Source organism: Heterocephalus glaber, unplaced genomic scaffold, assembly GCF_053883595.1.
Source record: "Heterocephalus glaber isolate CG9 unplaced genomic scaffold, H.glaber_assembly_v1.0 deba00001523, whole genome shotgun sequence".
NCBI lineage: Eukaryota > Metazoa > Chordata > Mammalia > Rodentia > Bathyergidae > Heterocephalus > Heterocephalus glaber.
In genome coordinates, this window is record NW_028258327.1 from 247,963 (window position 1) to 264,111 (window position 16,149).

Below are 16,149 nucleotides of genomic sequence, written 5' to 3' on the forward strand. Positions count from 1 at the left end.
CCATCAGTATAGAGCGGTATCTCTGTGCGGGGGAGGGCCTGGTCCACCAAGTCCGGACGTCCTCCCCTCGAGTTTTCAAGAGTCTCAACGCAATCATGGATGGGTATTTGTTAGTCAGATTCTGGGAGTAGAGTAGCCGGATTGAGACCAGCGGTGGTGGCAAACTTAATGTGTGGCTGTTCTAATAAGATTCCTTGATATTGTAACAGTATGGCTTTAGACAGCCATTTGCCAGGTGAGCCATTCAACAAGGGCTCAATGGCATGGGGAGTGATCAAAGTTAAATCCTGTCCAAAGGTCAATTTGTCAGCCTCTCGGGTTAAAGCTGCTGCTGCTGCTATTGTCCTCAAACAATTAGGCCACCCTCGGGTCACTGGGTTGAGCTTCTTTGAGAGGTATGCCACAGGCCACTTCCATGGCCCCCAAAGCTGAGTAATCACTCCCTTAGTCACCCCATTTTTCTCTGTCACATACAAGGTAAAGGGCTTAAGTCTGGCAATGCCAGGGCTGGTGCCAATGCAAGTGCAGTCTTAAGCAATTGAAATGCCTGCTGGCAAGCCTCAGTCCATTTGAGGGGTGTATTTCCTCCCACGGTGGCCTCATGCAGGGGTTTAGCAATCTCAGCAAAGCCAGGAATCCAAATCCTGCAATAGCCAACTGCCCCTAGGAACTCTTGCACCTGTTTCTTTGAGCCTGCCTTCGGAATCTGGAGAATTACAGATACTCTCAATTCTGCCAGCCTCCTCTTTCCCTTTTCAAGAATATAGCCCAAGTAGGTTACCTTGGTCCAGCAGAGTTGAGCTTTCTTCCAGGACACCCGATATCCCAGTTCCTGGAGGGCTTTCAGGAGGCCCTCGGTGGCTGCAATGCATTCTTTATTGGTTGAAGTCGCCACCAGGAGGTCATCAACATACTGAAGAATTCTCACCTGGGGAAACACTTTTCTTACCTCTTGCAGATCTTTGCTGAGAGCTTCCCTGAACAGAGTGGGGTAGTTTTTGAATCACTGCAGCAGCCGGGTCCATGTCTGCTGTCTGGTTGTTTTCCAGTGTCTGGGTCAGTCCATTTGAAGACAAAGAGAGGCTGGCTCACAGGTGCTAGAGGCAGGCTGAAAAATGCATCTTTAAGGTCTAATACTGAGTACCACACATGACTGGGAGGGGTGAGACTCAACAGAGTATAGAGGTTTGGTACTGTTGGGTGAACGGTCTCCACCCGGCTGTTTACTTCCCATAAATCCTGTACTGGTCTGAAGTCTGAGGTGTCGGGCTTTTTCAAGGGAAGAGGGGTGTATTCCAGGCTGTCTGGCAAGGGATCAAGATGCCGGCTTTCTGGAGTCAGTGGATGTGTTTGGAGATCCCCACCTTGGCCTCGTCAATCTTTTTTATCTACTAGAAGAACCCTGTCCCTTTCTTTCTTAGTCTCCTTCTCTGTCTTTTCAACTTTTCACAATCCCTCTTGTAATGGCCCTTTTTTTTGCAATATGTACATTGATCCTTCTCTAACAAGGGCCGTACTTTACTTTTATCCTCTTTTTTATTTTCTCTGTATTCCTTTCAGATAAAACCTCCATCTGCCAAGGCTGTAATGTTAGCCTTTCCTATCTTTTTAGCCATTCTATCCTCAAAAGGATCCCTATTGTTAAACACCTTCATTGCCACACTCATCAACTTTTTCCTATTCTCTCCCTCAAATCCTTCTATCTGCTGCAGTTTCTTTCTAATATCTGGGGCCGACTGAGTGACAAAAGCCAAATTAATTGCCTGTGGATTTGCAGGGGCATCTGGGTCAATTGGAGTATATGTACAGTATGCTTCCAACAGATGCTCCAGAAAGGCAGAAGGGGATTCCTCAGGTCCTTGAAGGACCTCGCTTACCTTGCTCAAATTGGTAGGCTTTTGAGCGACTCCCCTCAAGCCGGCCAGGAGATGCTGATGGTAGTTTTGGAGAGCTTCTCTCCCGCCCCAGGAATTAACTTGCCATGGGGGACGGGTGGACAGAAGTTGTGCCTCAACATGGGCCCAGTGTTGCTCATCAAGTGGGCCCTCTGTTCCTCCCAACACTGATTTTATGGCTTGCCCTTGGATCCTCTCTCCCCTCGGAGGTGAAAAGGGCTTGGAGAAGTTGTTGACAATCATCCCAGGTGGGCTGATGGGTTAACAAGACAGTTTCTAACAGGTTAATCAAATCCCTAGGGTTATCAGAGAATTTGGCGTGCTGAGTACGCCAGTTATAAAGGTCACTGGTGGCAAAGGACCAGTAATGATGAGGCTGGTTACCATGCTCATCAGGGGGCCCTATTGTTCTCAGTGGACAAACAGTCAAGTTTGCCGGGCCTACTGGAGAGGCAGCACACTGGTGGCAAGTGTTTTGGGCAGGGCCATCACGGTTGTCGGCACCCGGAGCAGACTCTCCCTCCCCAATTCCGGCGGGGACCGGGTCTTCTCTTCCTGCCTGTTGTCGTGGGGGAGAAGAGAGAGAGTAAGGGGGGGGGAATGAGATCTTCTTTGGTCTCTCCTTGGAGGACCGGGTAAAGCGGCACGGTTGGCTTGGTTTTGGTTTGCCTTTTGTTGTCGCTCCCTCTGGGAGTCTTTTCACAGGCTGTCAGGATTACCTCTGGCTGCTGTTTCTGTGGAGGCAAAAAGGGCTTGACCAATGGGGGTGGGTCACAGATTAGACTCTCCCAAGTGACAATGTAGGGAACCTGATCAGAATGTCTGGTATAGGGACGGAAGATGACTTCCTGAACTCTCTTTGTGGTCTCTAGATCAAAAGTCCCCTCGGGTGGCCATCCTACCCCAAAGGTGGGCCACTCTGAGCTACAGAGGGTGATGAATTTAGTCCTTTTAATTTCTAAACTTAGGTTATGAGCTCGCTCCCTAACTTTTTTTGAAATGGTCCTTCATGAGAGAAAGAGGGGTAGTCACAGTCTGTCCCATCGTCTCAGTCCAAGTCAACACAATAAACAGACAAACAAATGCAACAGAAAAACAAAAAGTAAGACAAAACTGTCCTCAGCCCGATTGGAGGCAATACTGAAAATGGGACGACGGCTTCATGCCATATCGCTGGAGCGACATGCACTGGCCCCTAGGAGTCTCACAGACTCATACTCATGGGGCACTCCATCCCCGTGGGGCACTCTGTCCCCTCCAGAAGGATCTGGAATGTCTTCCAGGATCCTGGGTCGGTGGCTCTTGCAGCATGTCCACCTAGACCGTTTGCCAACCTTCCCAGGAAATGGGCCCCAGACCTTACAGACACCTTACAGACACAAAAACACTCACCAGCCAGTGTCAACCCTCTGGTACGGGGATCCTGAGGGTCTTGGGGATCCCAGAGGAGCCCCCAAATGTTGTGCCCAGGTTGTGAAGTCCCAAAGACCACCAGGAAGCCATTCCCAATGCAAGCACATGAGGGTCGTTTATTCAAGCTCGAGCAGGGGCTCTCAACCATCACCGATGCAGCGGATCAGAATTGAGAGCCCCAAATTTCAAATTAGCGGGATTTTTATAGTTGTTACAGCAAGGTTTGGAGATTTTTCACTTAGCAGTTACATGATTGGTTGACAATTAGTGAGCATGAAGTGTACATTTCTGATTGGCTAGGTACATTGGGGGTTGAGGGGTGGCTACATGTAGGTTTTATGAGGGAAATGAGGGACAAAGGTTAGTGGTCGACTGTCATGTACTGATGGTCAACACATTGACAGATTGTTCTATAGATAGTGGACCCAGAACGTTCATTTCCTGGGCAAACAGATGGTTGAGTAATTGACTTAGGAACTTTGCTTCGGTACAGATTGTGTCTTTTGTCCCAGAGCATGCACATTTTAACCATTAATTTGAGAGGCTAGGGGAGTGGTGGATTTTAGCAAAATGGAGTCCCTTTGGTCTCACACTGTGTTGCTGACCTTCTTTTTTTCTTAATATTGTGCTCAGTTTTTTTGCATCCCATTATGGCCACAAGATGCCCATCAGTGATACATACAAGATCCTCATACATGAGATACTCAGCACTTTATTATACAATGGGTTTTGTGTTAGATGATTTTTCCCAAATGTAAGCTAATGGAAAGGGTTCATTCAAGATAGGGTAAGCTATGGTGTTTGGCAAGATTGGAGTACCCCACTGCATTTTCAGCTTAGGACAGTTTCAATTTTTGATGGATTTATCGGGTTGTAATCCTACTGTAAGTCAAAGAGCATCTGTACTTTGAGGGGGAAACATCCCTTGGAGAATCTAGAAATACCAAACAATGCATTCATATTCATATATTCACAAAAGTGTGCATCTGATTTTAGGGACTTCAAAGACCACTGAATTCCATGCAAGGATCTCTTAAGGGTTTATGTACTTCAAGAGAAAGTCGAGAATAGTACTGCGTATTAAGATTTTGTTTTTACATTTGGAGTTCTCAATTTTGACAATCACTGCCAAGATCTGATTTTATTTTAGCTAACATATACAACAAATTGCTTGTTAAAAGAGAGCAAATATCACGGGGGAAAAAGTAGATCTGCTCGAAAAATATGTGTTGTCTGTGTTTGTTCTGTGCAAATGCTTGATGAGGGAAGGGGAAATATTTTAGAGAAGTGTTTACAATATTGACATTTACAATAGGCTGTGGTTTTGAGAATCCCCTGAAGCATTTTACTTTGTCCCTTGGCTTTGAAAGATCTCTTCAAGTGTTGAGCCATTTGCAGAGGAGAGGAGGGGATGGGCCAGGGAGGGATCTGAGCTGTTAGCAATGGGGATGCTAGGGGCTCAGCTTCCTGTTGGCTTTGTGGATGGATGGTTCCTCTTAGAAGGCAGGGCAAGGGAAAGAAAATAAACCTACTTGTTGCTAAGAAAGAAACTGTGAGGTTTTCCCTGAAGTGAAGATTTGTCTCAAAGTTTACTCTTAGAAGAGTTATGCATAATCATCATTCATAGCGTTTACCAGATCTTTCCCTGAGATTGGCCTTGGTGGAGCACAACTAGGTTGGGATTAAACTGAAGAACTCTGGGCCAGCAATGAAAGTTAGGATGCTTAAGGGAAGGAAAACCTACAAGTGATCTTGGGGCAAAGTCACTTTATCACTCAAACTTCAAATTTTTTATTGTAAACTAAATCTACAGTTCACTCATTTACCGGTTTCATTCAATTCAAAATGTTTACATTTTATGGTCATTTTGACTTTGGGGAAGAGCCAGAGGGTGCACTGTGCTGGTTCTGGTGAATAAGGTGGATGAGATTCTGCTTTACAAGCTTTTATGCTTTTACAAGCCTGCCTTTCCATTGGATGGCCCTTGGCTACAGCATTCACTGTATTTGTTTTAATCACACCTCATAAAGGCACTCACTAAAGAAGATTTCCAGGACTGCTTCAGAAAGTGACAAGAATGATAGGATGGAAGTAGAGGGAGTGTGTTGAGGGGGATTAATAGTACTGTGTCAGTCTTTCACTGTAATGCATTTCTTACTTAAACATTCACCGTACATGTTGATCAACACTTAGGGAGTTCTCAGACCCACCTAAGAAGCAAAGTTGGAAGTCATATTTCCCTAGGCCACAGTGGGACCTGCGATTCAATAAGATTTCAATGACCTTGGTGCCCCAAGGCCAATGTCTGCAGCCCCACCTCCTGTTGTCCTTCCATGGAATCTCATGCTTCTGGACCAGGGACTCCTGGATGCCTCACATGTTTGTAAACAAGCCAAAACAGTCCTCTCACTCCCCTAGGCATCCTTTTGGTTTTTTTCCACTCCCAAAGCTCATCAGTATTACAAGAGTAAGGCAGCAACCAAGGTGCCCCATGCCCCTATGCATAGGGATCTTGGCTCCAGGGTCAGCTATCTGTTCCAGTGCAGCACCATGATACACAGGCTCTCCTGTGGGTCACTGACCTCATCACAGGCTGTCAGCTGAGACCTCTGCTGCAGAGCAGCCCAGAGTGGAGGGGACAGAGTACGATTACTGGAGTTAGAAACATAAAAGCCTGCACTAGCCCCATTTGCTGTTACCTTTCAGCTTTACCAAAAATGAGCCATATAACCTTGGGCCAGTTCCCTACCTCTCCTCGATGTGCACACGGGAGTCAGGGCTCCTTGTGCTTTCTGTGAGGAGTAAATGGCAAGTGTACATCAAGTAGCAGAGTATGTGGCACATAACAGTTGCTCAACAGATACATCTTTAGGATCTGAATTTTCCAGAATAGAATGGGTACCTTGAGAGACATGTGAAGTAGAAAATGGTGCAATGTTTCTACAGAATTTTTGGAGGTCTATATCTCAAGATTTTAAAAGCTTCCATCTCATTATACAATATTTCTGCTTCATGGCCATACTGTAGAAATTTTCAGAGATGTGAACAAAGATATATGTACAAGAATGTTCAGCACAGTGTTTTTAAAAATAGCAAAACAGGAATGGCAATTTGTTCCAAGATATGTGTTGTGAGTAAAAATAATTATGGTAATATACAAAAATAGAATCGTGTGCAGCCATTAAAATAAGAATCATCAGTGATGTGGGAAATACTTGTGGCATAGCTTTAATTGGAAAGTTTAGGATGCAAAATTACAGATGTCATGTGATAGTCAACTTGATAAAAATTATCATCTGTTACAGATAAAAACTGAAGAAAAATGTAAGTCAAAATATTAATAATGATTATTTCTGGGTGGTGGGACTGCAGATGTTTTTAGTTCATTCTCTGACCTTTCTTAAGCCTCTAAAATGAATAGAAATTCTTTTGTAAGCAGGGGGAAAAAAGCAATGCACTGTATTTTTAAATAGTGTGGTGAGTGCACACATATTTATCAGACCATGTGTTGGAAATTTATTTGGAAAATATGGTTACAGTAAATATAGGTCAACTCCTTTCCAAGATTTTTTAATTGAAAACTTTAAAATTTTTCAAAATAAATTATTTCCTGGGCTATATCTGAAAGGACAATAAAAATTTCAAAGGAGTTGGGATAATGCTTTCAACATTTCCACAGACAAGTAGCTATCCCTTCTTGGCTCTGGGATGGTATTAGGGTGGAGTTTCTTTTTGAGAAATAGCTCAGAGGTCTAGAGGATCATCCAGGCAAGTAACAAATGTTTAGCTTTGGAGAATACCACTTTCCTTAACTTTATCACTTTGTGAATGTGACAATAGGATATATGAATGCAAATGACTTTTATCTAGGATCACCAGTCTTTCTGGGTTTAACTAAAACAGGCAACCATATTTTGAATAGTGTATTTTATATTTAGAAAGTCTCAAATAAAGAAACTGCCAATATTAAAGTGATCTAAAACTGATATAATGCAGTTTCTCTCAAACTTAATGTGCACAAGAATCATCTGAGGATCTTGTTGAAATGCAGATATCCTTCAGTAAAGGATGACAAGATTCTGCACCTCGTTCCAGCTACAGGAGATGCCTTACTGCAGGGTGAGGCCCCCATTCTGGGCAGAAAAGATGAGGAACACCAAAAAGCCTTCCTAGGTTTCCAGGGAAGAGAGGATGTTGCTTTGTCACCTCATTAGGAGGCTTACCAAGTGCTACAGCTGGAGTTCTAGTGCAGTGGACATGAGGATTGCACAGTGTGTTTTCTAAAAGCACCATCACACACCTGGGTTCTGGCTCACAGAAGCTTTGATCAGTGGGTGCTGGCTGCCCACTTCTCCAAAACTGTCTGGGCAGTTCTGACACTTGATTCTAGTAAAAGCTGAGGACCACTCAGTAGACTGTCTCTTGACCTGCACTAGCTAGTCAGCTGCAGCCAAGTGATATTCTTATCTGCCTGCTAACCCCATCTGCCTGTTCAAAGGACCCCCCTTGCTACACCTATTCTTGGTCTTGGTCTTGTCTTGATTTTATAAGAATCCTCAGAATGAGATACAGGTTCTGTCCCCACTACCAAGTGGTCATTTCCTATACTCATTTCCTAAACCAACAGGCAGCCATTTGGAGATGACTATGGATTAATGGACACCTGGTCAACACTCAGAAAGCAAGTGGAAAATTTGAAAAGTAATTCTGGCTCAGGATACCATGAGTCCTGTCTATAAGAAATTACTGAAGATTCCAAAACTGGATTTTCTTTTAGAGATAGAAGTTGGTAAATGGTAAAAAATCTAATGCCTGCACTCTGAATTAATAAAGTGAAAATATCTGAAAAATAATAACTAATGACTATATACAAGAAGTTTTGTTTATATCCCCAAAGGGAAATTCTCAAAGCTTCAGTGAAATACAAACTTTTCAAAACCTAATCATACCAAAATTGTCACCTAGCTTTGGTGACATAGATGCTCAGAATGGTGAAATTTTCAGTTTTCAAGTATAAAAACAAAAGTTGTAGCAGTATAAAACTGAAAACTCTACACGCCACCCTGGTGGATCACAGACAGAAATTGCCCCAGCAGGTAGAGCCACATTTGCCCCTGGCAAACTCTGTGCCTGTGGATTCCATGCCCTGGCTGTGCCCATTTACCAACTCTAACTCTGAGTTTTGTTTTCCCTCATCATGGGGCAGCAGAGGTGCTGACCAACCAATTGACTGGCAGAGAATGAGGCCAATCCCTTAGGACAAAAAGTAAGCCCTGGAGAATCAGCAGGGCCAAGGAGAAATAAATAACACACCATGCCAGCAGTGCTAGCCCCCCAAAAATCCATAGCTATAGTAAACTACAAAGTCAGTGTGGGGTTTTAGCACAAAAGTGACTCCTTTACAGCAGCCTAGAGATGGAGAAGAAACCCACTGCATCACCTGCCATATTGGAGAGGGTTTAATCAGGAATTATTCTCGGAAGAGGTTAACTGTTTAAGTCAAAGCCACAGATAAACTATAGAACAACTTAACTTCAGGGTCTTCAGTGTTACTCTATTACAGTGACTAGGTGAGAGACAGCCACAAGAGACAGCCATGGAGAGGGTGTGGGCTAGAAATAGACTCCCTGAGAAGCTGAACCTCAGGCCAGAAAGGACATGGGGTTTAGCCCTCTGAGGTGATAAGCTAGGACTGGCAAGTGTGGGTTTCAGACATGGTTGGATCTAAATGTGTTAGCATTAAGCCCAGTGGACTGCTTGAACTCCCACCTTGCTGCCTAAACCAAGCAGAGACCAGTGGTCTGCTTGCTTGCCCCATCTACCAATATGAACAAGGATATCCCTCTGCTTTGATAGTTGCCACTCTCTATGGAGTACAGACAGAGAGGCCTCTGGATGGGGAGAAGCTTACACAGCCACAGGCCTTAAAGCTAGGTCTTAAAATTGATGGAGAAATAAGGTCTTTCCATGACAAAAAATACCTAAAGAAATTCATGACCGCCAAACCAGCACTCCAAAAAATTCTCAGAGATACCTTAGAAAGAGATAACAAAGCTAACAATGCTAAAAGGTTTACTAACATGAACACACTAGGCACAGTGAGCAGTTAAGCATACAGGTAAACAGGGAATAAACAATAGAAAAATAATGCAATGACAAGAATAAGTCAATAACTTTTAGTAATAACTCTGTGTGAATTGTCTCAATTTCCTAATCAAAAGACACAGAATTGCAGATAGATCAAGAAACAAAATCAAATGATATGCTGTATACAAGAAACACATTTAGTCCAAAAAGAAATTCATGGATTAAAAATCAAAGGAGGGAAAACAATACTCCATGCAACAAGAACCCATATCCTATTTTCAGACAAAGTGGACTTCAAGCCAAAGCTGATCAGAAGAGGCAAAGAAGGTCACTACACATTGGTTAAGAAAACAATTCAACAGGGATAGGTAACAATTATAAACATATATGCACGGAACACCATCGCACTTAACTTTATAAAACAAACACTACTGAACATAAAAGATCGAATAAACATAAACAATTATAGTAGGGAAAAACAATACCTCCCTGTCACAAATAGATCAACTAGACAAAAAATCAACAAAAAATATGAGTTGATCCTAACTTTCAAAAAATGAACTTAATAGATATTCACAGATTATTCTACCCAATAATAACAGACTACATGTCCTTCTTAGGAACACATGGAACTTTATCCAAAATAGATCACTTAATAGCCCATAAAGTATGATTAGTAAGTGCAAGAGAATTGAAATTATCCCATGCATATTATCAAATCACAGAGCAACAAAACAAGAAATCAATGGCCAAAAAACCCACAGAAATTATTCAAACATATGGGAACTAAATAATACTTCCTGGAGTAATTAATGGGTCACAGAAGAAATTAGATAGTTCCTAGAATCAAAAGAAAATGTCAACACCACATAACAGAACCTATATGAAATAATAAAAGCAGCCCTAAGAGGGAAGTTTTTAGCTGTGAATGCCCATATCAGAAAAACAGAGTGAGTCCAGATAAATAACCTAAAGATACACCTCAAATTCCTAGAAAAAATAGCATTCCAAATCCAAAGCTAGTAGAAAGAAATTACAAAGATCAGAACAAAATAAATAAAATTGAGGCTGAAGAAACAATATAATCAATGAATTAAAGAGCTTCTTCTTCAAAGTAATAAACAAAATAGACAAACCTTTAGCCAATCTTACCAAAAAAGCAAAGATCCAAATCAATGCAAATATCAATGAAAAAGATGAAATATATATGGACACTGCAAAAATCCAGAAGATTATAAACTACTTCAAAACTTGCACTCAAATAAATTCCAGAATTTTGAAGTACTGGATAAATGTTTAGATACATATGAATTACCAAACTGAACCAGGAACATGAAAACCTTAAATAATACAATAAAAGGCAATGAAATTAAAGCAGTAATAAAACAATCTATAAACTAAGAAAAGCCCAGGACCTGATGGATTCACTGCTGAATTCTACAAGAATTTCAGGAACAATTATTATCAATACTCCTCAAATTCTTTAACAAAATTGAAAAGGAAAGAGCACCCCCAAAGTCATTCCTACAAGTTACCATTATTGTGATCCCAAAACTAGACAAGGATGTGACTAAAATTTAGAACTACAGGCCACTCTCGTTAATGAACATAGATACAAAAGTCCTCAAAATGAGCCAAGCATGGTAGGGCACACCTGTTATCCCAGCACTTGGGAGGCTGAAGCAGGAAGATTTGTGAGTTTGAGACCAGCCTGGGCTACATAGTGAGTTCAAGGCCAGCCTGGACTACATAGCAAGACCCTGTCTCAAAACAAATAAACAAACAAACAAATCCTCAACAAGATACTGCAAACATGATGTAACAAATCATCAAAAAGTTCATGTATCCTGACCAAGTAGGCTTCCTCACAAGAAGGCAAGGATGGTACAACATATGCAAATTAATAAATATAATATAGTCCATAAAGAGAAACAAAGACAAAAATCACGTGATCATTTCAGTAGATGCAGAAAAAGCCTTTGACAAAATCCAACATCCATTCATGACAAAAACACTGAAGAAAATAGGTATAGAAGGACCTTATCTCAGCCTAATGAAAGCCATTTATGATAATTCTACTCCCAACATCATATTAAAAGCTAAAAACTTTCCTTTTGAAATCAGGAACAAGACAAAAATCTCCACTATCACCATTCATGTTTAAATATTAATCAGAGCAGTCAGGCAAGAGAAAAAATATTAGGAGTATGTATATGAAAGGAAAAAGTTAAATTATCATTATTTACCAAAAACATAATCCTCTACATAGAAAACCCAAAAAATTCAACCCAAAGACTCATAGAAGTAATAACCATATTCAGTGGTGTAGCAAGAGATTCCTCAAAAAACTAAAAATAGAAATTCCATTCAACCCAGTTATTTTCCTTCTAAGCGTCTTCCTGAAAGAGTTAAAGATATTATATTCCAGTGACACATGCATACCCTATTTAGAGCAGCACAATTCATAATAGCTATACCTTGGAAGTGGCCTATATGCCCATTAATGGGATAAATAAAATGTGATATTTATACACAGTGGAATTCTACTGTGTCATTAAAAAAGGATAAACTTGAGTCATTTGTAGGAAAACAGATGCATCTTCACACCATAATGTTAAGTGAAATAAACCAGAAACACAAGCTTAAATACTGCATGGTTTCTCTTATATGAGAAATCCAAAATAAACAAAGAGAATAATAAAAGATAGATAATAGGAAAAAGGGAGATATTTTGCAAAAAAACCCACAAAAAACTATGGGCCAAGAGATGGAGGGAGGATGGGAGAGACAGAAAGGGAAGGGGATAAAAAAGAAATTAAGATATTTGATGTACATATATCAGCTTCCCACAAGGAATGTATGTAATTATTACATACTACAAACATATACTAATAAAAAATAAAATTGAAAAAAAATATCAAAGGGAAAAAATTAAAACTGCAAAACTAGAGAAATTATTTATAGATCAGGGCCAAATCAGATGGTAGGATTGATTAAAATGCTTTATTTATTTATTATTGTTGTGATAAATGGCACAAATTATTAAATTTTCCACCTTAACCAATTTTCAGTGTACAGTTCTGCAGTACTTAGTATATCTGCATTGTTGTACAAACAATCTCCAGAATTTTTTCATCTTACAAAATTATAACCCCAGAACCTGCTCAACATGAATTTCCTTCTCCTCCTCCCCTCAGCCACTGGTCAGCTCTGTTCCACTCTATTTCTGCAATTTCAACTACTATGTTAGACATTTCATCTAATGGAATCCTACAGTGTGTGTCCTTTTGTAACTGGCTGAGTTTGAAACAAATTCACTTGTTAACACACACTTTCAGAAGTAGATTCTACACCAGTCTGACCTGTTGAAAGACATCTGAAAATCTCTTGTGATGAGTTCTTTAGTGACTTACTGGCCTTATGGAAGGGAGGAGGTGTATGATATGAGTACAAGGTGGCAGTGAATGTGACCACAGGTCAGTGTGGCAATGTGGACCAGAGAGGTGGGTCACATGCAGACAGTGGTGGAGGTCAAGATTCTGCCAGGTGCTTGTGCAAGAAGAGCTCACTTAGGCCTGAGCCTGAGACCATATGGGAGCTCTGATGAAAGACTTCTTTTAAAGATAAAACAAGTGAACAAACAGTAAACAGATCCCGGGGTTATTTTAACAATTGTACTCAAGTGGGTCTCAACACAGAGTGAATCCTTTCCATGCAACTCCTAGGTCTTGTGACCCTGACTTCAAGGCTCTGGGGAAGGGCACAGATTTTCCTCACTGCTTGGCCAGATGGACCAGCACATCACGTGCCTGTCTGTCATGTGAGAGAAGTGGCCACTCTCTTCTTGGCAGTGATGTGTGTTGCTCCAAGGTCACTGTTGTAACCAATTGAGTTGAAACTATAGAGAGGAAACACACTCTGAATCAGATTTGAGTCCATTTATTTAAAGCCCGTGACAGAGAGGGGCTAGTGCCCAGAAAGAACTCTCAGCCCCGAGAAGCGGGTTTGTTTCTCCTTTTAAACCTTTCATTTGGGGAGGGCTCGAGGGGAGAGCAAGCAGAATTTTACAGAAGCAGAACCATGCCAGGTTAGTGGGGAGTAAGAGGAAGTTTCACATACTAGGTGAGCTACAATAAAAACACCTTGCAACTGCAGCAAGTTTTCTGCCAAACAGGGTGTGGGTTCCAGGTGCTTTGTCCACCACAAATGGTGGTGAGGCTCAAGATGGAGGCAGGATGGTTATCACAGTCACCACTTCTACTTCTGTAATCTGCTTTGGCACTTTGTCAAGAGAACCTGGTCTCTGTGGGCTGGGGGAAGGAGGGCAAAGATCCAGGAGTGCCTGAGATCCTATCCTTGCTCCCCATGCCCACCTGCTTCTTGCTTCTATTGGGGGTTATTAGTGGAATTTCCAATATAAATTGCTTTGTTACATAACAGCCTCATCTATAAACTCACAGTAAGACCCCAACATATGATACAACCTCCTTCCTCTGAACATGAAGCCACCACATTTGACTGTTATGATGATGATGTAGATAAAGGATGTACTGTTGTGAACTGTGTGCTTAAAAATGATATGACATTGGAAATATGCTTTTAAAAAAAGTCCAGAAGGGGTAGGCACAGTAGCAGCATACACCTGTTATTCCAGCACTATTGGGGGCTGAGTCAGGAGTACCCAAGTTGGGGCCCAGCCTGAGCAACTTAGCAACTTAGTGAGATCTTGTCTCAAAATTATAAAACAAACAAAAAAAAGAGCTGGAGATTCAACTTAATACTCTCCTGGGTTCAATCCCTAGTACTGTACTAAGATAGATAGATAGATAGATAGATAGATAGATAGATAGATAGATAGATAGATAGATAGATAGATAAGATCATGCTATTTGTAACAGCATGGCTGGGGATGTAGTTCGGTGTGAAGGCCCTGAATGCAATCCCCAGTGCTACAAAAACATTCAGAAAAAAGTGTGTGTGTGTGTGTGTGTGTGTGTGTGAGAGAGAGAGACAGAGAGAGGGAGACAGAGAGAGACAGAGACAGAAAGAGGGAGAGAACAAAGATCAGCAAAACCCTGGGATGATTGTTAAAACTAGATAATGAGTGAAGGTTCACTATCATTTTTCTCTACTCTTGTCTATGTTCAAACTATACCCCAATAAAAATGGTTTCCTCTTCTCAGGAGCCCGTACTGATTGAATCACACAATAGCGTCAATATGTTAGGCCCAAGAACCTCACACTGGGGGCCTCAGCAGCGAATTTCATGGACTTGACTGAACACAGCACATAGTGCATTGTAAACACAGCCACAGTTTCCGGCCTTGGGAGAAATCACCACGGGCAACTCATGGGCAGGCAGCTTGGAATGCAGAGGCAGCTGGCTCTTTCCTGCAGATCTGTTTACTAACTTTTTTTCTAGGATCATTTTAAAGATTCCCCCATGATATCTTCTGCTCAGAGGTTTAGAAGTTTACAAGCAAAATATACATCCACCCCTGGTGGCCCAAGTGGCTTTCCCTCCTCAGTCTACTGTGGCCTCACAGACCCACTCAGGCACAGCCAGGAGCAATGAAAGAGGTGGGGCAGAGGTGCCAGAGCAGAAAGGGATTGTCCTTGCATGTTTGGAAAGGATGTCTTCCTGTCGATACAACCTGTAATCTTGGGCAAAACCTTATTTCTTCCTTGTCACTGCCTCCTTGATGAGCAAAGAGAAAAATCCGCTTGCAACTACTCTGATCCTTAGAATTTAATCTTGAAGATGCTTGAAGTTCTCCTTCTGCTTCTTTTTTTCCCCCAAGTCTGAAAACTGCCCTTCTTTGTGCCACCTTTAGGGCTCATCCAAGATATTGGCATCTTTTTCTGGTTGCAGAGTCTGGATAAGCTAGGCCCACCTATCTCTAAGGCTTAGGTACCAATTATTGTATTTTATTTCCACTAGCACCAAATCCAGGAATGCTTTTAAAACATGCATGCTTATGAAAATGGATGCACCTTGAGGCCATAACGCTAAGTGAAATAAATCAGCCACAGAAGGTTCAATATCATATGGTTTCTCTTATACAAGAAAATTAAAGAATAAACAATTTAAAGAGCAAAGTAAAAGAAAGGAGACAGGAAACAAGGACACAGGCTTTTTGGAGATAGGAGGGATAACGGGGGAAGGGGAAGTAGAAAGGACCAGGACAGGATATGTATATGTACCGATGGCCATGATGAATATATTCATTATATACTGCTAACATATACTAATGAAAATTTTTTTAGAAACATGCAAGCTTCTAGACAAGCATGTGGGATTTAGAGCCACACCTGCTACAAAAATGCCAGTTCACAGCAAGTAAGGGTTCATATTGTTCCCATTTGCAGGCTGAGGAGCTACAGATGGATGAAGCACAGCACTTCTAAGTCAGCAGGAACATTGCAGGTTTTCCTTCTAGTGCTTCAGCCAGCGCTCACATCTATCTGGCATCACACAGAATCCACTCATTGAGTCCTGAACACTTTCAAGATCTGAATGTCTTTCAGGGGTGAAAATGTGACCTTTATCTGGGGGCACCCACAGTGGGCACAAAGTGAAACTTGATTGAGATTAAGGTGGGAGGTTTAAGGATCAGGAGCCTGCATTCTGAATAGCTCATAGCATAAAGGGAAGAACTGAGTATTTTTTAAAATTATATTTGTAGGGCTGGGGATTTAGCTCAGTGGTTTCGCTGCCTGCTGAGCAAGCGCAAGGACCCAAGTTTGATCCCTG